General features: G+C 41.5%; 1 protein-coding gene across 2 annotated transcripts in view; it reads right to left on the minus strand.

Moving 5' to 3' along the window:
* The window catches only part of Kcnq3 (potassium voltage-gated channel subfamily Q member 3), a 293,223-nt gene that overhangs the window by 119,206 nt on the left and 148,228 nt on the right, over positions 1-25,789 (minus strand). The window lies entirely within an intron of this gene.

The raw sequence follows: 25,789 nt of genomic DNA on the forward strand, positions 1-25,789 counted from the left end.
TTGATTTTCAATAATAAGTAGCTTTGGGGAGTTCTCAATGCAAATGCAAGCTGCTCTAGAGTTTCTGAGCTCTCTGCCCTCTCTACTGCCTGCTCCTGCTCTGCCTAATGCTTAAACCCCATTTCTCTGCCTGAAAAGTACTCACGAATCCATCAAGGCCACCAGCACTCCAGCACTGGACTGTTTCCACCTCACTACTCTCAAAGCCCTTTGTTCCTGCCTCTTTCAAAAGGAAGCACAATTTAAGGGAGTTATTTTGTTATGTGTATATATTCTTCTCTGGAGTTTTATGAGATGCTTCAGTGCAGGATGTAATGCTTATGAAACTCCGCACTGAAAGAAACCCATTATCATTGCTCCTGAACCATTGTTCTACACGAGTTTTGTATATTGATTGACCCAGAACATCTTACGAGCATGAAGATGCAAATAAAATACTAAAGTATATTGGCTTGGATAACCAATCAAGAGGTCTGTTCCTGGAGAAGGTTGATTCTCCCTCTCTCAGTAGTTATCAACTGATCACAGCTCTTCATCTAGGAGAGGGAAAAAGGCATCCCTAAACACATACCCATAAGACCAATACTAAATGGACTTAGCAATATACATATATATGTAATACAATATATATTATACAACATATACATATATACTATACAATATATATGTACATATGTGTGTATATATGTGTATGTGTGTGTATATATGTATATATATGTATATATGTATATATTGTCCTCAGTAATAAAAGAAGAGGTCATGCATTTGAGAGAATACTAGGAGAATATAGGAGAAGCTGGCCTGGAAATGATGTAAATACAGTATTAATGTATGGAATTCTTTTGCAATAATAAATTAAAAGTAAAAAGTGGAGAAAGAATACTGAGGAACATTTCAGTGTATCCTGTTACTGTTTTCTGGGTGGCAAGGCCCTATGTATGGTACACAATTACAGAACTCACGATGTAAACCAGAAGGCAGATGCTGGACCTGTGCCTGGTATTCAAGAACATGAAGTGGATTTCTAGGTAATTCTAAAACAAAAATGTAAAGTGAACTGTTGGGGAGAAGATGTGAACTCTGAAAGGAATCATTAAGATATGTTCCCATCTCACCTTTACATGCAGAAGCATCGTTTCAGAAGAATATGGGTCAAGAAGGGTGGAAAGGTATGGAAGGACAATGGACTGTTGTGGATTGCTTCTAATGCTATTTGTGCTAAATTACATAGGCTCCAGCACATCTGCCTGTAAGATGCTGAGGGTCCCTGTTCCTGGTTATCTTTGATTGGTAAAATAAAGTTGCCGCAGCCAATGGCGGGGCAGAGTGGTAGAGGCAGGACTTTAGATTTCCACAGGCAAGGAAGCATGAGAGAGAGAGTTTTAGAATCACCATGTCCGGAAAGGAAAGGAATAGGGTGCAAGCATGAGAACTGCAGAAGTTAGAGAACCAGCCATATAAGAATCAGAGAAGAAAGACCCCAGGGCCCACTCTCCTCACTGGGTCTGGGTAGCAAAGATAAAATATAGATTTTAGTAAGAAATAATTCAGGACTATCCTAGGGGAGAGTGTGTTAGCCAAGCAGAAGCTTGTAAGTGGCCTAGCTGTTGAGCTGCTTAGGGCATCTTAAAAATAAGGCAGGCTCTCTCTCTCTCTCTCTCTCTCTCTCTCTCTCTCTCTCTCTCTCTGTGTGTGTGTGTGTGTGTGTCTGTCTGTCTGTCTGTCTCTGTCTCTCTCTCTCTCTCTCTCTCTCTCTCTCTCTCTCTCCCTCCTCCCTCCCCATCCCTCCCCTCCCCTGTTTGTGTGTGTGGTAAGAAGTATGCATGCTTCCAGAGAGCAGGTTAACAAATGACTACATCAGTGGGCATCTTTGACAGAGTGTCTGTGAAAAATGCACATATTCTCATGCCATGTTCAGCTCTCACATCACTTATATGAATAATAACTCGGGCATGACATTTACTGAGGATTCCATATCAAACTACCAAAAACTTGTTGGACTAAAGAAGTAGAAAAGTGTATTCTCCCAGGGTTCTGAAGTTTTGAGGTCAGAAATGAGTAGCACTGGGATAAAAAGAGGTGCCTAAGGGTCACCCTCGCCATGTTCACCTTCTGGTGGCTGACTCCACGTTTCAGTCTGTGGTTGTGTCACTCCAATTTGTATTGCTTTTCTGCTCTCGATGTCACTACTATACATGTGTCTACTCTCTATAACCCTTGTAAGATGAATATGTGCAGTTGTGCTTAGAGTCCTTCCTTGGAATACTTGAGAATATCTTCTTGCCCCAAATTCTTAGTCACATATACTTTAGTCTTTTTTTTTTTGCCACATAAAGGAGTATGCACAAGCCCTACAAATACTGGAGGCTCAGAAGCTACCGACAGGCAACTCCCTCATTTTTCATGAAATTGTAAGACAAGTAATGTACTTACATAATCTCCATCTCATTGCTTATTATGGAGCTTGAGAATTATACTCAACCTGTAACTACAGCCTTTGCTGTAGGCAGAAGAATCCCAGCTTCTATGAGCACAGCTGAAGTGTGAGCCACAGGAGTCTCCTCCCTGTAGCCTCAATACTTCAGTTTCCACATGTGTTAAAGGAGATGTTACATGGAGCAGACTTCAATTCACCTAACCATGGTAGATGCCATTCCCAAGCTCATTCAAGAAAATCAGCAAAAGGTCTTTCACAAGAGGTTTGAATCCTCATAATAAAAAAGAAAATCTATAATTTAATTTCCAAACCCAGAAAATGTGCTCATGACTCTGAATGGTCACTAAATTGAAACAGAAAGTTATACATCTCATCTTGATATTCAGCACATGCTAAATAACAGGGGAAGCAAGAGTGGTCGGGCATAAGTCATGAGTAGCAGGCACCATGGCAGGAAGTGACTCTCTACAGGTCTCTCTAAAGATCTGTGCTTCTTACAAAGAACCACAGGTATGAGTATACAATCTATTTGGTAGTACGGGAAGGATCAATAGCCATCTTGACCTGCATTTTTATATGAATTACTCTGGATGCAGGATAGGGGTTCTGGTGAATGGAACAAGGGAGGTTGGAGTAAACTGCAATAATCCAGATGGGAGACTATTCTAGACTCAACTACGGAGCAATGTTGACATCAGGGAATTGGAAACATTAAGAGATAAAAGCAGATAGATCAAGAGAGTTGGCTGTTGGTTTAGGGTGGAGGGTAAAAGATGAGATTTCTAGGATATTTTATATATTTCTAAGAAGTGGAAAAGGGGGTTGACAGCTCAGGTAGAAACCTCGATCTAGGTGGAAAGCACTGAGCACTGGCCATATCTAAGTTGCTATAATAGAAGGCAGGTGTCTACGTAGACAAAAATCAGATGTACACTTGTAAGAGGTGTTTATACAGAGAACTAGGGCGCATGGAGTGTATGACACTTCTTGGGAACTGTGTTGTGTCTGGAAGAGAGAGATATCCCTAAAACAAGAGGGAACACATAGTCCTAGGCCTGAGGGAGTTTGAGGGGTCAAGGACACAAGAGGACCTACACAGTCAACTACTATGGACTCATAAAGGTTTACAGAGATTGAACTAACAAAGAGCATGCATGGGCTGGACCTAGGCCCCCTGCATATATGTAGCAGATGTGCCGCTTGGTCTTCAAGGTCTAATTGTTGGTTCCCCTAACAATTAGAGCAGGGGCTGTCTCTGACTCTGTTGCCTGCATTTGGATCCCCTTCCCCTAGTTGGCCTGCCTTATCTGGTCTCAGTGGGAGAGTATGTGCTTAGTCCTACTACGAATTGATGTGCCAGGGTGCATTGGTACCCATGGGGGTTTGCCTTCTCAGATAAGGAGGGGGAAGTGGGAGAGGGATTTATAAAGGTGGGATTAGGAGGAGAGGAGGGAGGGGGCTGTGTGGATTGTAAAGTGAATAAATTAAGGGAAAATAAACAAATAAAATATAAAATAAAATGATCCAAAACTCCTTGCACCACTGTACTCTTCTTATATGGCACTAGACTATAGAAGAGGTTGGTTTTCATTCTAAGACACTCATGAGAAGCAAAACGTCCAGTCCGAGGTGGTTACCCACCCATAAACAGAGTCTTATGTGATGTGTAGATGTTAGTTCAGAGACTGAAGGATAAATTATGACTGCTAAATGACGGAGTAAGCAAAAGCTGCAGACAAGGGTCTCAAACTTGGAACAGTGCCCATGAGTCCTGGAGACAAGAAGAAAACTCTCCATCAGATATCATATTATTGAAATTAGATTCTTTATAGACTGTAAAATTATTCCTCTAATGTTCTCCTTTAGGGTTCAATAAAGTATGGATTCATTTGCTTGTTTGTTTTGATAGACAAGGTTTATTGCAGTTAAGTTTATCTGGGCGAGGGGAATAGGATGAGCCGTCATTGTGAGGACCATGGACCAACCCATCTTAAGACAAGAGGCTGAATGCAGGTTTCTTGCTCCTCCCGAGAAGGGGTATAACTTTAGAAAATCTGATATTTCTATAATTCATCTATGAAACATGCCCAATATGTGTTTGGGGGAGGTCTCACAAATCAATTACTTGAAATGTTTTAGATTGGGACATCTGGACTGAAACCTTGGCTTCATTATCTCATGTTGGCCACAGTGGATGTTCCTCAGCGGGGTTTCATGCATCTTGTCCTTATAAATGTAGACAAGATAAATATCATAATTATCAAATTAAGCAAGCATTCTAGATAAGGTATTCTATAATACCTTTTAAGGCTCATGGGCACTAGAAATAAAATTAGTGTCACTTGAGAATTTATATATTATATAAATTTTATTTATATATTTTATAATTATATATTATATACTTAATTAATTTATATATTTTATTTCCTGTATCATAATTGGTATAAATTTAAATACTCACAAGTCATAAGTAGGAACCACAGTGGATAATGCAGACAATCCTACTGGGATTTGATACCTCACAGCAAGATTCTATGAACTACGTTTGGGTAGGAAAAAAATGAAAGCAGAGGCCGAGGCAGCTATTCATTTCCCTGACAAAACAAATGAGCCATGTAGCAAAGCTTAGGAACTAATCTCTGGCCTTTCTAATATCAAAGTCTTACATTTTTATGACATGTGCTATATCCAACTCATATTTCATAGTCAATTTATTGATCAACAATTTCCTTGCTCCAGAAGGTCTAACATGGATTTCCCTTGGGCAAACTCACAAACTAACACTATACCCTAAGTATACTATAAACTATTTTGAATATATACATCCATACAAATGCAGAGACTGGTCATGAATAGTTTATTTTGTGCAAGCACACAATATTAACATCTCTTCAGCTTAAGATAATGAATGTTGATTATATATGGCTCATATAACAAGTCCCCATCTTTCTGATACACTGGTATCCAGAGCTACTTAGCAGGACTAAATGTGTTGGTTCCATTCACATCAAAATCTATACCAGGTTGGGGAGGTAGTGAAAATTGTAATGAATCCCTCAAGCAATTCACTGTTTTGCTGATTTTTTTCCTATTCTAAAAAAGGACTTTCAATTCTTCCGTTTCAAAATCACAAAGTTTATGCTTTCAATGGGCACCTTAGGTCAAGGGATCACTTGAGACAGTCTAGTTCCTGCTCGCTTGTACAGGAATGTACTGCCCAGAGGGGTCACAAGTTTGCCTAGGACTAAGAAGTTTCTCAGAACATGAGAAAAATGAACAAACCTTGTCTTCATTCACAGCCTGTAAGGCTGGGTGCATCCCTGAACAGATTATTTACTGCATCCTGTTCTGGGGGATTATGATCGAGGAGAAGAGATGCTTTGGAAACAAAAATGGGTCACTTCACAAAAGAAGGTAGTGCCAGGAATGTTATTGAGAAGGCAGCAGAGGTGGAACCAGTCAGAAGGAGGTGCACACCCAAACATTGGGGACCAGAGGGATCATGACTCATTCCAAGAACTGTACATGTTTACAAAGTATGGCCAGTGTCCAGAATTTGAGTAGGACATGCTATTTCTTGATGATTCAGATGAGTAAGAGGTGTTCTCATTAGCTTTGACTTTCAACTTGACATAGCCTAAAGTCATCTGAGAAGAAAAGCCTCAACTGAGAAATTGCCTAGACCAGACTGACCTGTGGGCATGTCTATTGGGAATTTTCATTGTTATTTGGGAAGGGGGGTGCAGGCCACTGTGGATGCTGTCATTACATTGGCAGGTGGGCTTGGGCTGTACAATGTAGCATGAAACAGTGAGTGAGCAAACAGGCATCAGTCATTCAAGGTTTCTGCTTCAAGTTCCTGCTTGGAGATCTTGCCTTTATTTCCCTCTGTGATAGATTATAACCTAGAAGGTGAAATAAACTCTATAAACTCTTCATTCATGTCTATATCTATATCTATATCTATATCTATCTATCTATCTATATATTTTTTTCATGGTAATAGTCACAGCAACAGAATGAAACAGAACAGAATAGGAAATTTACAATTCAGTTGAATTTGTAGACCTTCAATTCAGGAATTTTCAAATTGAAATATGACTGACCTGAGTCCACCAGGGCATTCAGCCTTCTGCTTTGTTTGTTGTCTAGAGAAATAACTGGTCCTCTTTCCACAAGCAGCCTGTGCATCTCATGTCTTCCATATACTTCCAGGCATACTGTGTAGATTTTTAAAAAATATTTTCCCACAAAGATTCTTAGACAAACGCTACCAGACTATACTTCTTTACATTTTTTTTCAACCCTTAAAAAAAATCTAGGGCTGGATAACTGGCTCAGGGGTTAAGAGCACTTGACTACTCTTTTAGAGGTTCTGAGATCAATTCCCAGCAACCACATGGTGGCTTACAACTATCTATAATGGGATCTGATACCCTCTTCTGGTTTGTCTGAAGTTAGCTACAGTATACAGATAAATACTTGCATGCATGCATACATACATACATAAACACACACATCCTGAAGGTATACACACACACACACACACACACACACACACACACACACACACACAGGCAAATATTCAGAGCCTTAGTGATCACCTGGAAGCTAGTTTCCCAAGAGTCTGGTGGCTATCAATGTTAAGATCCATGGGGGAAGTTTGTTGTTTGCTCCATGCACCCTCTATACCTGAGGATGCTGTGCAAAATTCTAATTGGATCCAAAGAATGAATAAATGAAGAGAGAGAGAGAGAGAGAGAGAGAGAGAGAGAGAGAGAGAGAGAGAGAGAGAGAGAGATGCATTTTATAGGAGATAAGAATGGAAATGGGATGGAAGGGTCTGATTAATATTTAATCCCTTGGAGGGCTCTTGCTCCAAGATCTGAGAAATGCCATGTCCAAGATCTGAGAAATGCCATGTCCCCATTTTGGAAAATGGAATACAATTAAAGAGATGGCAGTCTGCATCAACCTGGGCATCCCTTTGCCGCCTCTGTAATCAGACGTTCAACTTTCCCAAAGTCTCCACGTAGTTATACTTTCCGGCCTCTCTGAGAAATGAGGTAATTTAAATTCTGTTTATAAGGTCACAGGAAAGCATTTAAGGCCAGATGGTGATAGAAAGTCTTCAACTGCTGGTTGAGGGGATTCTGACTTGTAAAGAGGCCAAATGCCCTTTTCTCTACTCTATCAGAAGTCCCTGGATTATCATTATGTATTTGTCTGTTTCCCCAGAGAAAGATCTCTGAAGACAAGGAGTACGTCTCAGTCGCTTCCTCCAATGCATGCCTACAGCAGAGCCAGCATACACAAAGCCCTAGTTCTTCTGCAATCAGAGATAAACTGAATAAGCAGAGGATGGCAAAGAAGAGCAAGAAAAAGCAAGACAAAGCATAGATCTTCCACAGTTTGTTTTACGTTCCCCACCCTCCCAGGGAAAGCCCTTACTTGACGTTTCCTGTGGCAGAATATTGGAAGCTTGACTGGCCAGATGACAGGAATGCCCTGCACAGAGCTAAGAATATACAGAATGGCCTCACGATTTCTATTTTTGCTCCCAGTAGGAAGGGCTATTTCCAGCTCAGCTTTGAGGGGCTGCTGAAGGCACACTCATTGTGGCTCGCACATGAGCCACAAAGTGGCACATTTGAAAAACAGGTACTTACTTGAGAAGTGCCTTGAGAGACTCTCAGGGGCTGGGATGGTGCAGGAATATCCCAAACTCAGGAAACATCACTACTGGATGTTGTGACCCTATGCATGTAGCAGAATCCACAGGCAAGTAGAAAATGGCAGTGGTTTACCTAGGGAGCCAGTTCTCCTAACATGCATTTAAACAGAATCGCAGGGGAGCCCTCCAAAGGACATTATATCTTAAGCTGTATCAATGATCATGTAAAGGACTCATCATCCATAATCATTTTGGGATGGGCATCTCATCGATGGCCCCTCCTGGGCTTGGTGTGAGAACCAGAGTTGATGAATAAGAAATTTGTCACACATAACACAACTATAAGGGAACATGGACTCACCAGCCTTAAGATATTGAAGATTATTGGCTAGAGACTGCAACAGGTAACTGATCTGTACAGAAAATAAGTCTTTCTTCCACTGTTTTTGGGTATCCACAAATACCCAGAGTTTCTGTCTCGAACTGTATCTACCCAGATGCATTCTAGTTTCTAGGTAGCTTCTGGATAACACAGATTCCCGAAACCCCTGCTCCCATTAGTATGTACTGAGCCATTACCATCACGAAAGCCTTAGTTTTACACTATGTCTTCCTTTGCTACACAGATTCCATGCTCTAGAAATCACAGAAGCTCCCTGTCTTCTGATACATAAATCCAAATATCTCCTCTAGGTTTCCAGACCCTTCATAGGAGATGTTGGCTTATCCACCCCACCTGTCACTCTCCCACACAAGCCCTTGCCCTGATTTTCCACTTCTACCCTGCTATGAAATGAACCCTTCCTACTGGAGCTTCCAAACTCACCTGCCTCAATTGCTATACTCTGACTTTTACTTGGATGCTATCTCATTCAAACTGGAATGATCTACTCAATTCCACTTTCCTTTCGGAGAGTTCCTCGATTGTCACTGTCCTGACCATGTAGTTTACTCTGAAATGTTAAATGATGATTGGCCTACAATCAAAGAATTAAACAAGAGTTTGTAACCATGCAATCATGACAATAGGGCCAAAGAGGATGCTGGCTGAAGAGGATGCTGGAGGAGGTTCTTCCCAGGCAGTTAATGGCATTGGGAAGGAGAGAAACCTCCTTTCTAGTCTGATACCTGACCAGGGATGCTGTCCCTCAGTGAGACTTTAATACCTCTGGTTGGAATACAGACACGCCCTTAGTACACACATAATCCCAAACAATGAAGGCAAAGTTAGTTTGTAGAAGGAAGCCTTCATGCTTGGAAAATGATGTGTAATAGAGTGGCAGACAAAGTGACGAATCAGAGAATGATTTGACAGAATAGGATATGCCCAACTCTCACCAGAGGAGAGAGGAAAAGGAGGGTACTTGAGAGGAGGCAGTTTTATCAAGAGAGTTTTATAGGGACAGGTTAGAGTCAGGTGAAGTAAAAAATAAGCCGGAGAATGAGAAGGAGCAGTGACATCAGAGGAGGCCCCTGTGGCCACAGGATGAGAATAGGTTTCTTCTGAGTCGGGTTAATTCTGAGGCTGCTGCGAAGAGTGAGACGTGGGAAGCATGACAATTAACTTTGGGGATTATGTCCTGGGGCTCAAGAGCTTTCTGTCTGATGGAGGAAATGTACAGGCGAGCCCATAAATTACAAAGGAGCAGATACTACAAGCCAGATGGGAAAGGACCAACAAAGTCTAGAAGAAAAAGCAAAAGTGGGGAAGCTGCGGGCTTTCAAGACAGTAACCCCCACCCTGGCCCCAGGAAGGATAGAGTAGGTTTCAACTAGAATGACAGTCCTGATTGCCAGGTTATAGGATTTAAAATCACCATGGGTGTGAGGGGGACTTCTGGGAATGTCTCTGATGAAATTACTAAATTGGGTTAATTAAAGTTGGGCAGGCTCATCCTGAGGGAGGCAGACACAACCGCATGGGCTGGGATCCTGGCCCGAATATAAAAAGAGAAAGCACCATGAGTACCCGGATTTACTTCTCTTTGCTTCCTGATTCCTGATTCGGTGTGACAGCTGCCTCATGTTCTCACCACCAAGCCTCACCAGTCATGATGGTACCCTCAAACCGCGGACTAAAAGTAAGTCAGCCAGTGTCTGTCTCTGTCTCTCTCTCTCCTCTCTCTCTTCTCTCTTACACACAAAACACACACACACACACACACACACACACACACACACACACACACACACACACCCTCCCTCTCTCACAGCCTGCTCCCTTTTTTCATAGGAACAGTAAAAATAACTAAGTCTGTAAAGAGGGACACTGCTCTCACAGGACATAAAGCATGGCCAGTGCATGGTTCCCAGGTGTCCATGAAAAGGGGTGATCCGGAAACAGCATTAGTTGAATACAGCTGTGGAGAATCACAGCACATGAGCGAATCCAGAGAGAAGCAGATGGGCAGATTCTTAAAGAATGAGGTATCCTATACACAAATTTATATTCTCCTTCTCCACTGAATGGAAGAAGAGGGTGAAGGACTTCATTCTCATGGGTGTCAAATGGACAGGGTCAGCAGCGGCTGTCCCCTATGAGAGCCACTGGTGGCTACATTCTGCAATGCGCTGCCTTATCTTTGGTCCTTGTGAGAGCTAGAGAACACTCCGAGGGCTCTGGATTGGTTTCTAATGAAGATGCCAGGCTTCTTAAGGTGGAGATGCTCAGGTTAAGTAAGGTCACTTCTGTTGAGTCTTCTCCTAAAAATGGTGACTTCAAACTAGTTGCCAACTGTTAGCACCAGACTGGTCTGGTCAAAAGCATCTGCTTCTCAGTACCGTGTTTTCTTGATCCTTCTGCCCTCCTACTTCTCCATATGTGGCTGCACTGGTTACAGACTAAGGATAACTCTGCTTAATTTTATTAGGGAATCTGCCTATCCCAAACCTATTAACATGGTGGTACTTTGGCCTGCAGATTCCACGGGCATCCAGAGAAGAATTTATCCATAGGAGGGAGTGGGTCATCTGCATGTGGCTACAGGGAATCTACTAAATGGTATCACAATCTCCAGATACTCTTGGTCCACTATTCTGCTAGATCGGCATGCTGAGAAACATGAGACTAGGCAGAGGGGTGGGAGAATTACTTGAGTCAAAAGGACACTGCGCTTAAGATATTGATTGTTACCAGGGAGCAGAGGTTAGGAAAGGAGGGATGTAGGCAGGTCTGAGGTTCCTTTCTCAGAGATCATCATGGTTTGTGGAAATTAAACCCATAAAAGAAACAGAGGTGATCAGCCACATCAAGTCTATGGTTAGCATCACCAATTAGAACTTAGGGAACAGCCCCAGGCTGACAAATTTTTCATCTGCCAAACCTTCCTTTGTATAGTAGTGATGACGTTCCTGCCCCCAATAATTAAGTCAACTTAGAAATATATCCAATAAAACAGAAACTGCTTTGGAGCTTAGACAATTACTGAGAGTGATGATGATATCCATTAAAAACACTGCTTGGTTCAATGCTACAAGAGTTGACTAAGGCTCAAAGGCAGGGCATCCAGGTCAATGGTACACTCAAGGTCAAATCCTGGGTTTCAGGTGTTGCAGGATATTTGATCACACTGGGAACCCTGGGATTGTGTTATTTACTGACGAAAACCTGTTTCTAGTCATGGTGAGGTTCAGCCCTTAGCACCCACCATTAATCTCTCTGGTTGGAATACAGATATGCCCTTAGTACATACCTTTAATCCCAAATACTGAAGGTAAAGTTAGTTTGTAGAAGGAACCCTTCATGTTTGAAAATGATGTGTTATTCAGTGGCAGACAAAGTGACGAATCAGAGAATGATTTGACAGAATAGGATATGCCCAACTCTCACCAAAAGATAGAGGAAAAGGGTACTTGAGAGGGTACTTGAGAGGCAGTGCAGAGAGGGAAGTTTTATCAAGAGAGTTCTCTAGGGACAGGATAGAGACAGGCGAAGATAAAACAAGCCAGAGAATGAGAAGGAGATAGAAGATTAAAACAGATTGCCAAAGTTAGTATGAGGTCAGTCAATTCAGGAGAGGATGAGAGAGAGAGAGAAGCCAAATTGAATCAGTCAGCTTGGGGGAGAGGGGTTTGAGCTGGAACAGCTGAGTTGTAGCCAGCCAGAATTCAGAAAGGACTAGAAAGGGTGATCTTATTCATAAGTCTCAGAGGATAGCATATTCTAGGCCTAGATAATTTGAATGGAGGCTAGAAGCTTCCAGGACTAAGCTTAGGGTAGTAGAGGGAGGCAGTAAACTTCCAAGGTGACAATTACATCGGGAGAATAAAAAAATACAGTTAGATTCTGGGACCAGTGGTGACACATTCTTGTCCAGGTCCATCATTTTCCATCCAAAAGGCTATGACCATCTTAACCTTTTCAAGACTTGGCTTTCTAATGTCTGAAATGTTGGTTCTATGAGGAGCCCCACATAGGTTATTTAGAGCAACATGATCCAATACAGTTGTTGGAGTCTCCTGTGACCATCTATGTATGTGTTAAACAAAATCATGCAAAAGTTAAAACTATATTTTCTTATAACAGGGACAATAGAGAAACCCCATGTTGAGGCATTCAACCCAGCAGAAGACTGGACAGAGGAGATGTGAAGTATTTCCATTATTATAAAAAGTGTCGTTTGTTTAGAGACAGAGTCTCATGGTGCTTAGGCTAGTGTCCAGCTCACTTTATAGACAAAGATGAATTTCTGATCTTTCCGCCCCTACCTCTCGAGTGGTGGTATTACAGGAATATGCCACCACACTAGGCTGTTTAAATGTGGCTAGAGATAGAAGACATGGCTCTGTGCATTCCAGGCAATTGTGCTACCAACTGAGCCGCACACTTGGCCACAGTACCAAAACAAAAATCAATCGGGCAGTGTCTTTTATGTATAAAGGACAACTCATGATGATATTTAGCACAAAAAGTTCAATAATCACACATGTGCCTGCACATACACAAGGGCATATAAAATATTTAAGAACAAAACTTAATACCATCTATGTATCTTTTCATTATGGTCTGAAAAGGCCTAGGGCACTAATTCTTAAAGCGTGGAATGAAGAGAGGAAAAAGAGACTAGCAGATTAGGAAGAAGTAGAAAACATTTAGAAAAGATTTGGAAAAATTTTGGAAACAAAGCCATAATGAGGAAGAAGGAAGGAAAGGGAGTGAGGCGGGCAGCAGGCAGACAAGAGTGTCTGTCCTTTCTCCTGCACTGGTGCTCCACTGCCAAGTCTGCCTCTCTCCGCCTAGCACCCACTCTGATCTCTGCACACTCCTTCACAGATGCCTTGGTGACTGGCTGCTGTTGGGGTTTGGCTAATGGATGGGAGAAATAAAACAAAATCCAATTTGTAGAATGAACTATGACCTACAAAACGATAAGCTGAACCACTACTGATGTGCACACAAATTCAGCTCTGGGAATTTGGAACATCAGCTCATTTGGTCCCGTGTATTCCCTGATAAGGCTGCAAATTATGACAGTGTCTCCTGCTGAACTCAGAAGCCCCACAGATAAGATCACTGACTGTTGGAGCAAATTGCCTAGTTTATAAGTCTTGACCAAGCCTCAGTCCAGATTACTCTCTCTCGCATCTGCCCTAAAACCATCCTTAGCAACCCTAGCCCCACAATCCTGTAATTACAGTCCCTAAGTCCCCTGTTTAGATACATGATCGAGATTGTGTTTCAGGGCTTTTCTTACTTGCCTGTGGTGCTTAAAATGTCCAGCTTGTTGAAACACCAGCTTTCTGCAGTATGGGGGATTTACTAGGAGACAGAAGCAGGCTGAAGAAACGAGAAAGCATTCTTCCCACTGCCTGGCTTCTTTGAGCTCTGGCTCAGACACAATTAAACTCACACTCCTGCTTCAGGTTCTGTTTGGTGGCCCTGTTTACATATTCTGGGTATTCATAGTTCTAGTCTCATTTCCTCCACTTAGGGATACGATGGCTTCTACAGTTGTCCATCTGCTATGCTTCAGAAACCCCCATTTTACTCCCTTTTTGCTAATTGTCTAATCCAACTCCTTTTATTTAAAAGCTCTGATATGTGTCAAAGTGAAGGGTGTGTGTGTGTGTGTGTGTGTGTGTGTGTGTGTGTGTGTGTTATGATCTATTCACATGAGTGTGTAGGTATATGCACTCATACTGGCACACAGGTATACACACTCCTATTCCAACATAGAGGCCAGAGAAGAATGTCAGGTGTACTCTACCATCTTCATCTTGAAAAGGTATTTCACTAAACCTGAAGGAGGCCATTGTGGTGAGGCCAACTAGCCACTGAAGCCCTGAGATCTGACTGTCTCCTGCCAAGGCCAGGGTTATAGGTATGCTCAGTACAGCCCAGCTTTGTATCCTGAGTGCTGAGAACTTAACTGAGCTTGCAGAGCAAGCATCTTTATCCACTGAGCCACCTTCCATTCTCAAGCCTTGGCTCACAGGTTTTATCTCTGGCCAAGCAATGTGCTAAGCCTGCTTTCTGGGTTGTCCTTGAACAGTAGGCCATCAGCAGTATCTTAGACATGAGGAAACTGAAGCCTGGGTCAGGTACCCCATCAGTGCGCTGTGCAGGAGCATTCACAGTCCACTCTTTGATTTCTTTAGATTTGAACTGGACCATGTATAAGCGTTTGAAATATGCATCTATTCTCCTCAAAGGTTCTCCAGGTTCTTACAGGTTGCTCCCAATGTTTATAGTTCTGCTTCCATTTTGCTTTCTCCTCCCATCTCAGGAACGCTCTGATTTTCTACTATGCTTTCACAGTTTTTGCTCAAGAATGGATATATCTGTTGCACTTCTGAGGAACAATTGCCATAGAAGTCATTTCTTTTCCTATAGATCTCTGATTGCCCATCTCTCAGACTTGCACATTAGTGTCCTGAAATCCAACACTGTAGACGTAGGTTTGACAGTTAAAGAGGGCAAGATACATGGAGAACCTCTCTCAGGTCTTCATATCTGTTTCCCAGCTGAGTGGGCCGGTGTGAAACACAGCTAATCTTATGCCAACACATGTGTATATGAATCATTATTATTCATAAATATGATAAGAATAAGGCAAACTAGCAGGAAATACTATGAATAGAAGTCAGTATAAAGGGTGCTTCCAGAGACATCTCAAGAATGATGATTTTTAAATTATGAACACACATGTGCACACGTGAGCACACATACCTCCCTCCTGGGGAGGAAGACATAGTATCTGACTTCACAGAATCAGACCTTGACTGCATCTTTGTATATTCTGGTCACTGGTGTGAAAAAAAACACATAGAGAGTTTGTGGGGATCATAGATGGCAATAATCTGATATAGAAACAAAGGGACCCAGAGGCTGGCAGAGTCCACCTGGTTGTAGCACTGGATGTGGCTGAGGCACTCAAAGTGGAATTTTTCTTTGCCCCTTATGAGCATATATCAGACTAAAATTGAGGAGCTGAAAACACATTTGAAAATCTATGGTACACAGAAAGCAAGTGCAGGGTCTGGTCAGGGGCTGAATTGTGCTAATCAAGCCACCCCTGGACAACATGGGATCCATGTTCAACACTGCCTCCATGTGGCAGCGAGCTACTCTAGTAGGAGTGTATCGATGGAGGAGTGTATCAGAAAAGGCACACTAGCCCCAGAGACTACAGCTGAATTGTGAGATGCCTAGGGTCTTCCTGATGCTAACTTAGAATCCAGATGGCTGATAGAAAGTATTGAGCAGAAATGACAGTAGAGAGGGGACCAGATTCTAGAGTTTTCTCTTGTTTGTGACTGGGGCTTCACCAAGTTCTAATTCTGGTCTTAATTGTTTATCTCTGAAGTCTCATTTCCATAGCCAAGATGGCCTCACGACTGTACACTCTTGAACAACAAGGCTGATGCTTTTGCACTGCAGAGTCCTCAGAGCCCAGTGAATGGCACAAAATGTCCCCCATAACTGCTTATTTAATGGAATTGAATCAATGATCCCAAGTAGAACCTCCTTCCAGTAGGTTTAGCCTTGACACAAATGCAAAGAACCATCATCTTTAAGCAATGGGGCTATTGGTCACTAAAGCAGTCACAGTGGTGCTCTGTACATAAAAGCAAACAGACAGCAACACATCCTTTCATAGCAGAGATCAGAGATGCTAAGCAACTCAGGGAGTCTCATAGTTACCAAGCTCCCCTGGTGACTAAACCTTGTCTGTCAGTTTCCCTTTTCCCTGAGCCAGCTGGCTTCTCCTAAGAGAATGTGCTGCTTCTTCAGGTGTCCCCTGGGGCTGGCAGCATTTGTCTCTAGTTCCAGAATGGAGAACTAAAGTTTCCTGGGGCTTTCTAAGTGTTTTCAGTGTCAGGCCCTGTAGGACACCAAGTTAGGAAGGAGAAAGAACAAAGAGCTGCATAGGACATCTCCAGGGGCTCACAACAGTGGCAGCTCTAGGATTGGAGTTGAATTAAAAGCCAAACTGAGAGAGGAGCTTTCACAAGGCTCTGAGCCTCTCAACTCCCTGGTTCCTAGCTAGTCTCCTGGGCCTGGGCTTTCTATCCTGTCAGCTGCAGTTTGGGATTCCACCAGCTAGCTGACTGTGGTGGTAGGTAACTATGGACAAGGGGCAGGCTGCAGGGCTTCAAGGACCACTGGAGAGAAATAGGTTGAGGACAGGGATGGCAGGGAAGGAGGCTATGAATTTGATATCCAAGTGACAGACTCAACAGGGACTCAGTGAGGTTTCTTGCTAGAAAATACTATGGGACAGAGGTAACTAGGTCTCCAAATCCTTGTTGAAAATCCATGTGAGGGGCACATGCAAGACAGATCAGATACTGGGGACTGCGTGTGAGATCATGGGCCTCCCACTATTTCAATTTTTTTTATTATATGTTTCTTTACTTACATTTCAAAGGTTATTCCCCTTCCCGGTTTCCTGTCCATAAACTCCCATTCCCTCCACTCCCTCTCCCCCATACAGGTGTTCCCCTTATACATCCCCCTTATTGCCCTCCCCCTTATTCCCCTGCACTGGGGGTCCAACCTTGGCAAGACCAAGGGCTTCCCCTTCCACTGGTGCCCCAACAAGGCTATTCTCTGCTACATATGCAGTTGGAGCCTTGAGTCAGTCCATGTATAGTCTTTCGGTAGTGGTTTAGTCTCTAGAAGCTCTGGTTGGTTGGCATTGTTGATTTTATGGGGTTGCAAGCTCCTTCAACTCTCTCAATACTTCCTCTAATTCCCCCAAAGGGGGTCCTATTCTCAGTTCGGTGGTTTGTTGTTAGCACTGACCTCTGTATTGGACATGCTCTGGATGTGTCTCTCAGGAGAGATCTATATCCAGTTCCTTTCTGCATGCATTTTTTAGCTTCATCATTCTTACTTAGTTTTGGTGGCTGTGTAGATATGGGCCACATGTGTGTCAGGCTCTGAATGGGCATTCCTTGAGTCACTTCTCTAAACTTTGCTTCCATATCCCCTCCTATGAAGATTTTCCCCCTTTTAAGAAGGAGTGGGAGCATCTGCATTTTGGTCATCCTTCTTGAGCTTCTTGTGGTCTGTAGATTGCATCTAGGGTAATTTGAGCTTTTTGGCTAATATCCACTTAACGATGAGTGCATATCAAGTGTGTTTTTCTGTGATTGAGTAACCTCACTCAGGATGATATTTTCTAGTTCATTCCATTTGCCTACGAATTTCATGAAGACATTGTTTTTGATAGCTGAGTAGTACTCCATTGTGTAGATGTACCACATTTTTTGAATCCATCCCTCTGTTGAAGGGCATCTGGGTTCTTTCCAGCTTCTGACTATAATAAATAAGGCTGCTATGAACATAGTGGAGCATGTGTCCTTGTTATATGTTGTAGCATCTTCTGGGTCTATGCCCAAGAGAGGTATAGCTGGGTCCTCAGATAGTGTAATGCCCAATTTTCTGAGGAACCTCCAGACTGATTTCCAGAGTGGTTGTACCAGTTTGCAATCCCACCAACAATGGAGGAATGCTCCTCTTTCTCCACATCCTCTCCAGTATCTGCTGTCACCTGAGTTTTTTATCTTAGCCATTCTGACTGGTGTAAGGTAGAATATCAGGGATGTTTTGATTTGCATTTCCCTGATGACTAAAGATGTTGAACATTTCTTTAGGTGCTTTTTGGCCATTCGATAATCCTCAGCTGAGAATGTTTTGTTTAGCTCTGTACCCCATATTTAATAAGGTGATTTGGCTCTCTGGAGTCTAACTTCTTGAGTTATTGGCATATTTTGGATATTAGCCCTCTATCAAATGTAGGATTGGTGAAGATCTTTTCCCAATCTGTTGGTTGCCGTTTTGTCCTAATGACAGTGTCTTTTGCTTTACAAAAGCTTTGCAGTTTTATGAGGTCCCATTTTGTCGATTCTTGATCTTAGAGCATAAGCCATTGGTGTTTTGTTCAGGAAATTTTTCCCAGTGTCCATGTGTTTGAGACTCTTCCCCACTTTTTCTTCTATTAGTTTGAGTGTATCTGGTTTGATGTTGAGGTCCTTGATCCACTTGGACTTAAGCTTTGTACATGGTGATAAGAATGGATAGATTTGCGTTCTTCTACATGCTGATCCCCAGTTGAACCAGCACCATTTGTTGAAAATGCTATTTTTCTTCCATTGGATGGTTTTAGCTCCTTTGTCAAAGATCAAGTGGCTATAGGTGTATGGGTTCATTTCCGAGTCTTCAATTCTGTTCCACTGATCTACCTGCCTGTCTCTGTACCAATACCGTACTGTTTTTTTTTTTTATCACTATTGCTCTGTAATACTGCTTGAAGTCAGGATGGTGATTCCTCCAGAAGTTCTTTTAATATTGAGTATAGTTTTCGATATCCTGGGATTTTTGTTATTACAAATGAATTTGCAAATTGCTCTATCTCTATAAAGAACTGAATAGGAATTTTGATGGGGATTGCATTGAATCTGTAGATCACTTTTGGCAAAATGGCCACTATACTATATTAATCCTGCCAATCCATGAGTATGGAAGATCTTTCCATCTTGTGAGATCTTCCTCAATTTCTTTCTTCAGAGATTTGAACTTCTTGTCATACAGATATTTCATTTGCTTGGTTAAAGTCACACCAAGGTATTTTATGTTACTTGGGACTATTGTGAAGGGTATCATTTCCTTAATTTCCTTCTCAGCCTATTTATCCTTTGAGTAGAGGAGGGCTACTGATTTGTTTGAGTTAATTTTATACCCGGAAACTTTGCTGAAGTTGTTTATCAGGTTAAGTAGTTCTCTGGTGGAACTGTTAGGGTCATTTAAGTACACTATCATATCTGCAAATAGTGATATATTTATTTCTTCCCTTCCAATTTGTATCCCTTTGACCTCCTTTTGCTGTCTGATTGCTCTGGCTAGGATTTCAAGTACTATATTGAAAGAGTAGGGCGATAGTGGGCAGCCTTGTCTAGTCCCTGATTTTAGTGGGATTGTTTCAAGTTTCTCTCCATTTAGTTTGATGTTAGCTACTGGTTTGCTGTATATTGATTTTACTATGTTTAGATATGGGCCTTGAATTCCTGATCTTTCCAGGACTTTTATCATGAAGGGGTGTTGAATTATGTCAAATGCTTTCTCAGCAACTAATGAAATGACCATGTGGTTCTTATCTTTGAGTTTGTTTATATAGTGGATTGATGGATTTTCATATATTAAACCATCCCTGCATCTCTGGGATGAAGCCTACTTGATTATGATGGATGATCATTTTGATGTGTTCTTGGATTCAGTTTGCAAGTATTTTGTTGAGTATTTTTGTGTCAATATTCATAAGGGAAATTGGTCTGAAGTTCTGTTTCTTCGTTGGGTCTTTGTGTGGTTTTGGAATAAGAGTAATTGTGGCTTCATAGAAGGAATTTGGTAGTGCTCCATCTGTTTCAATTTTGTATAATAGTTTGGATAGTATTGGTATGAGGTCTTCTATGAAGGTCTGATAGTATTCTGCACTGAACCCATCTGGACTTGGGAGATAGGTTGGGAGACTTTTAATGATTGCTTCTATTTCTTTAGGATTTATGGGGTTGTTTAGATGGTTTATTTGTTTCTGATTTAACTTCGGTACCTGGTATCTATCTAGAAAATTGTCCATTTCCTCCAGATTTTTCACTTTTGTTGAATATAGCCTTTTGTAGTAGGATCTGATGATTTTTTAAAATTTCTTCAGATTCTGTTGCTATGTCTCCCTTTTCATTTCTGATTTTCTTAATTTGGATACACTCTCTGTGACCTCTGGTTAGTCTGGCTAAGGGCTTATCTATCTTTTTGATTTTCTCAAAGAACCAGCTCCTGCTTTTGTTGATTCTTTGTATAGTACTTTTCATTTCTACTTGGTTGATTTCAGCTCTGAGTTTGATTATTTCCTGCCTTCTACTCCTCTTGGGTTTATTTATTTCTTTTTGTTCTAGAGCTTTAAGGTGTGCTGTCAAGCTGCTGACATATGCTCTCTCCTGTTTCTTTTTGCAGGCACTCAGAGCTATGAGTTTTCCTCTTAGTACCACTTTCATTGTGTCCCATAAGTTTGGGAATGTTGTATCTTCATTTTCATTAAATTCTAAGAAGTCTTTAATTTCTTTCTTTCTTTCTTCCTTGACCAAACTGTCATTGAGTACAGCATTGTTGAACTTCCATGTATACGTGGGCTTTCTGTCATTACTGTTCTTATTGAAGACCAGTCTTAGTGGGTGGTGATAGGATGCATGAGATTATTTCTAACTTCCTGTATCTGTTGAGGCCTGTTTTGTGACCAATTATATGGTCAGTTTTGGAGAAGGTTCCATGAGGTGCTGAGAAGAAGGTATATCCTTTTGTTTTAGGATGAAATGTTCTACAAATATCTGTTAAATCCAATTGGCTCATAACTTCTGTTAGTTTCTCTGTGTCTGTGTTTATTTTCCATTCCCATGATCTTTCCCTTGATAAGAGTGAGGTGTTGAAATCTCATATTATTGTGTGAGGTGCGATATGTGTTCTTTGAGCTTTTGTAAGGTTCTTTTATGAATGTAGGTGCCCTTGCATTTGGAGCATAGATATTAGGATTGAGAGTTCATCTTGGTGGATTTTTCCTTTGATGAATATGAAGTGTCCTTCCTTATCTTTTTTAATGACTCTTGGTTGAAAGTCAATTTTATTTGATATTAGAATGGCAACTCCAGCTTGTTTCTTTGGGCCATTTGCTTGGAAAATTGTTTTCCACTCATTTACTCTGAGGTAGTATCTGTCTTTGTCTCTGAGGTGTGTTTCCTGCATGTGGCAAAATGCTGGGTCCTCTTTAAGTATCCAGTCTGTTAGTCTCTGTCTTTTTATTGGAGAATTGAGTCTACTGATGTTGAGAGATATTAAGGAATAGTGATTGTCACTTCCTGTAACAAAACCAAATTTATGCAATATCTTTCTACAAATCCAGCCCTCAAAGGATAATAGATGGAAAACTCCAACACAAGGAGAGAAACTACACCATACAGAAAGCAAGAATATAATTTCCTTGCAATGAGACCAAAAGAGAGACAAATAAACATAATTCCACTTCTAACAATAAAAATAACAGGGGCCTCCCACTTTTAAGATACTGATCTTAGTGAGAACTGATCCCTACCCTTGTCGATTCAATAACACAATTCTCACCTCTAAGCACTAAGAATTTATTCTGGAGCTAAATAAGTGAGTGACTCAGGGAACACAGGTTACCCCAAGCTCCATGTTTCAACATGGAAGAATTTTCTGCAGATTTATAAGTAACAGAATAAAGATAAATTAAGCCACTTTTCTAATACCCTGATGGGTATGTTTGGAATGAGGGTTATAGCAAAGCTGGGAGAACTGCTATAGGCTTTCGATGGTGTCTGACAACATTCTTAGCCCTGTGATAGGTGGAAAGTAGATGCAACGTGTTAACCAGTCATTCCTATGGGTGTTTACCTGTTAGTCATAAAATATTAAGTCAGACACAGACTTGGGCAAGGGCTAATGATAGCCCAAGGCAAGTTGTAATTTGGCTTTGGACCTGCCAAAGTCCAAATTCTCCATCCATGCCACAAAGTTCTGATCAGTCAATCATCCTTGTTAGAGGATAAGACTTTAGTTGGAGGATAAGGTTTCTTTCCAGAAATTTCTATTCAGTCTTGAGAAACGAGGAGACTCCCTCAACCCCCCATGACTCTTATCTCTAACTCATGCCAGTATGGCAGGGGCTTATAGACAAACGTGTTTCCTCGTCTCTGCTGCTTGGAGCAAATACAACAGAAGCTTTAGTGTTATGGGAGGATCCCCCAACCCCTGGGGAACAGTTATACAATTAAGGATTCCCCCTCTTCTTTCTTCTTCAGGATCTCCTGAAGTGCTGTCCATTAGGCTATCTTTACTTTTTACCTTAAACTACCTCTGTTAATGAAGCTCTTCTCTGTGTTTTAAAGGGCAGCCTCTATGAATGAAAATTCCTGGGAAGGAGCTGTGTCCACAAAGCCTTGATTGACTGATTAGAACATCAGTGGTGCAGAGATGTTGCAAGTTCAGAGACAAATTATCTTGGGGCATCTTTAACACCCTTAATACCCATTTATTGGTCTCTTCTGCACATGTTCTAACATTTTGTGGCCATTAGGTAAGTTCGTTGGAATGTAGGAGCCGACTCCGAATTTCCAATAACCAAAGGACTAAGAATAACATCTAAGGCCAGAAGCAGAGTTTCCCTACTCTTCTCTAACCCACTCATCTGATGTACCCACCGATAGATTTGAAAAGTGCTTTGATTTATAACTTCCTTCGTTCAGCTGCTATAAAAAACATCAAACCACTACTATATTGAAACATGGAATTTAGGCCAACTTTAATCTGTGTTTCCAGGCCATGGTAATTCATATTTAGCTCCAGAATAAACTATCTCGTATCTTCTTTGATTTGAGTTTCTTCTGTCAACAGCTCTCTTTACCTCTAAGGTTCAGTGACACTGTCTCTGCTATGTCCTAGATTTGCTAATGTCTCTCCCACATGATGGCTCATCATGGTCCCCATGGTCATGAAGCTGGCTTTCCTAACAAAGATCATTCTGGAAGGTAATTTCAGAGTACAGTAGCAGATTGTGAAGTCATATCAGTATTAACACGAAAAAAGCCAAAGTGTAGAGGAAGCCTCCCTTACCCTGGCAACATCTAATGACAGATTATGGTCTGAAAAAGACCACAAATAATGACAAATACAAATGGTAAGACAAGTACAAACAACCATGCCCTATGTGGAGAGATATCTTTGGGGCTCTTTCCTCAGTCACTAGCCTACTTCCATCCTTGGAGAGCTCTCTTGCTCCCCTCCTCCATTTCTATTTCTATTCTTCACCTGGGTAGCTTTTTTCATCTCTCCTCCCAGTGGTAGCTGCCAGTGTTTTTTACCTAATCTGTACTGTTTTTCCCTTATACCCTAATAAAATTATCCTTGAGTTTCCCTTTGAGGCAGCTTCTAAATTATTTTATTAATGAGACTAAGAACCCCCAAAGAGAACCACAGTTTCCCTGGTTATCACATCAACTTATTTCTTAAAACTGCCTCTCTCTCTCTCTCTATCTCCTTAACATTAGGCACTGTGCACATGAGGCTTTTTTTATAATTATCATAATCAGTGAGCAGGCTGTGTGTTCCCAACACACAGTTCCCAACAATGGCTGTGAGAAGAAATGGTTACTTCAGGGCTTCTCATGGGGCACATCCTGAGATTGACATGGCTTACTCAACTAATCGAGTTCTCACAACAACCCTATGTCTTAAGAATGCTATCTCCAATTTACAGGCTCACTGAGACTCAATGAGTTTTCATAAATCACCCCTGATCCCACAGTTGCCAAGCAGCAGGTCCAGGATCCTAGATCAGGTCTACCTCACTCCGAGTCTGGATTGCTAATTATCACCACTGTCTATTCATCCATTTATTCCAGGAATATTTATTAAGCACCTTGCATTTGCTGGGTAAATACTTTATTATGTGAATCTCCTGCTAGATGATTGACAGACAGATTCCCAGGAACTCATCCACAGAACAAGATGCACACCTGAAGAGTTGATCGAGCAAATGAATGAATCGGCTCCCCTCTAGGCCTGGCAGCCCCAACATAGGGGCCTGGTTATCAGGTATACTTCAGAAAAGCAAGCAAATGCCCAGAGTCATTGACAGCGAGCTGCAGCACCAAGAGGCAAGGACTGCACATAAAAACTCCCACTGATGTCAGGCTGCAACCAAAAGAAGGAACTGCTGACCGCACACAGGTTTTGCAAACAAAATACTTGTAAGAAGCATAGGGGTGCAGCACAAGTGTGCATCCTACTAAAGCATGTCTGTACTCTGGGGAGTTAAATGCTAGTTGTCTCACAGAGAAAAAAGGCAAAAGGTTAACAGCTGGAAGAACCCTGAACCCTTAGACACAGTTCCCAACAATGGCTAGACAGACTCCCCTGCCTTCATTTGTGCTTTGTCTAGAAAGTACCACTACTATCAATTACTTTTTAAATGTATCTTAAATGAATCTTCCTTCCACATAAACCTAATCATAGCATGAGCAAAGGGAAATTCATTCCATACCATTTAACAGGAAAGCCAGACCCCTTCACATAAAGGAATTACCTCAAGAATAAATGTGCTAGATTCATAATGTTATGAAGTGAAAACCATTTTAAACTGAAGGTAATACATTTCTTTGACTCTGATGTTCCACAGAAGACAAAGAAACACACAGAGATGGGCCCTGCTCAGAGCTGCAGCCTCACCAAGATAGCCATGCAGACTTTATATCCTCATCCAGACCCATTCCCACTTCTGTATCACTGAATGGTGGCTGTTCATTGCAATTTTGGCTGCTTGTCTGTCTGATTAACTGTGTAGCCTCAGGCTTGTCTCGATTTTACCTAAAAAAATAATAGCTCTCTCTCTCTCTCTCTCTCTCTCTCTCTCTCTCTCTCTCTCTCTCTCCCCTCTAAGTATCAAACTGTTGTTCATGTTGTTCATGACCATAGAGTATCCTCCTCAGTTCTGCACATGGCAGATTGCACTGGTAGGAATGGGGCTTTTGAACTAGCAGACCTGGCCACAGAGCCTAGCCCTACTGCCTGGGTAGCCTTCTGTTTCTGGAACTCCTGATATGAGTCAGAAACACATTGGCTGAGTTGACTCTGTTTAAAAAGTGTTCAAAGTAAAATTACCTTTCCAAATATTGGAATCAACTTCCTAGGGAGGTAAATCTACATGGCTAATTAAAGTTTCAGATAGAAAAAAACGGGATCATTGGAAATAAAGTTCACTAAGCACCAACTGTATCAGAATCACAGATGCCTGTCTTTAACAGTCTGATAGGTTGGAGCTAGCCAGTTATTTAGTAAGTTTTTCTTAGAGATCTGTCCTATGTCAGAGAGTTTTCTGAGTGTGTAACACATCTCACTTATTTCTGTTGTGCAGACATGCTAGGAAGCAGGTACAAATAAATAATATGAGGATTGAGAAATATGACTGTCCTCTGGAAATGAGTTTATTGTAAAGGTAAGCAAATACTGAAATAAATATACATAAGTACATGCATACTTAGATACATACACATGTACATACACACATACATACTTGCATACACACATACATATAGATAGATAGATAGATAGATAGATAGATAGATAGATAGATAGATAGATAGATAGACACACATGCATACATGCATTT

Source organism: Rattus rattus, chromosome 1 (assembly GCF_011064425.1).
Source record: "Rattus rattus isolate New Zealand chromosome 1, Rrattus_CSIRO_v1, whole genome shotgun sequence".
NCBI classification, from domain to species: Eukaryota; Metazoa; Chordata; class Mammalia; order Rodentia; family Muridae; genus Rattus; species Rattus rattus.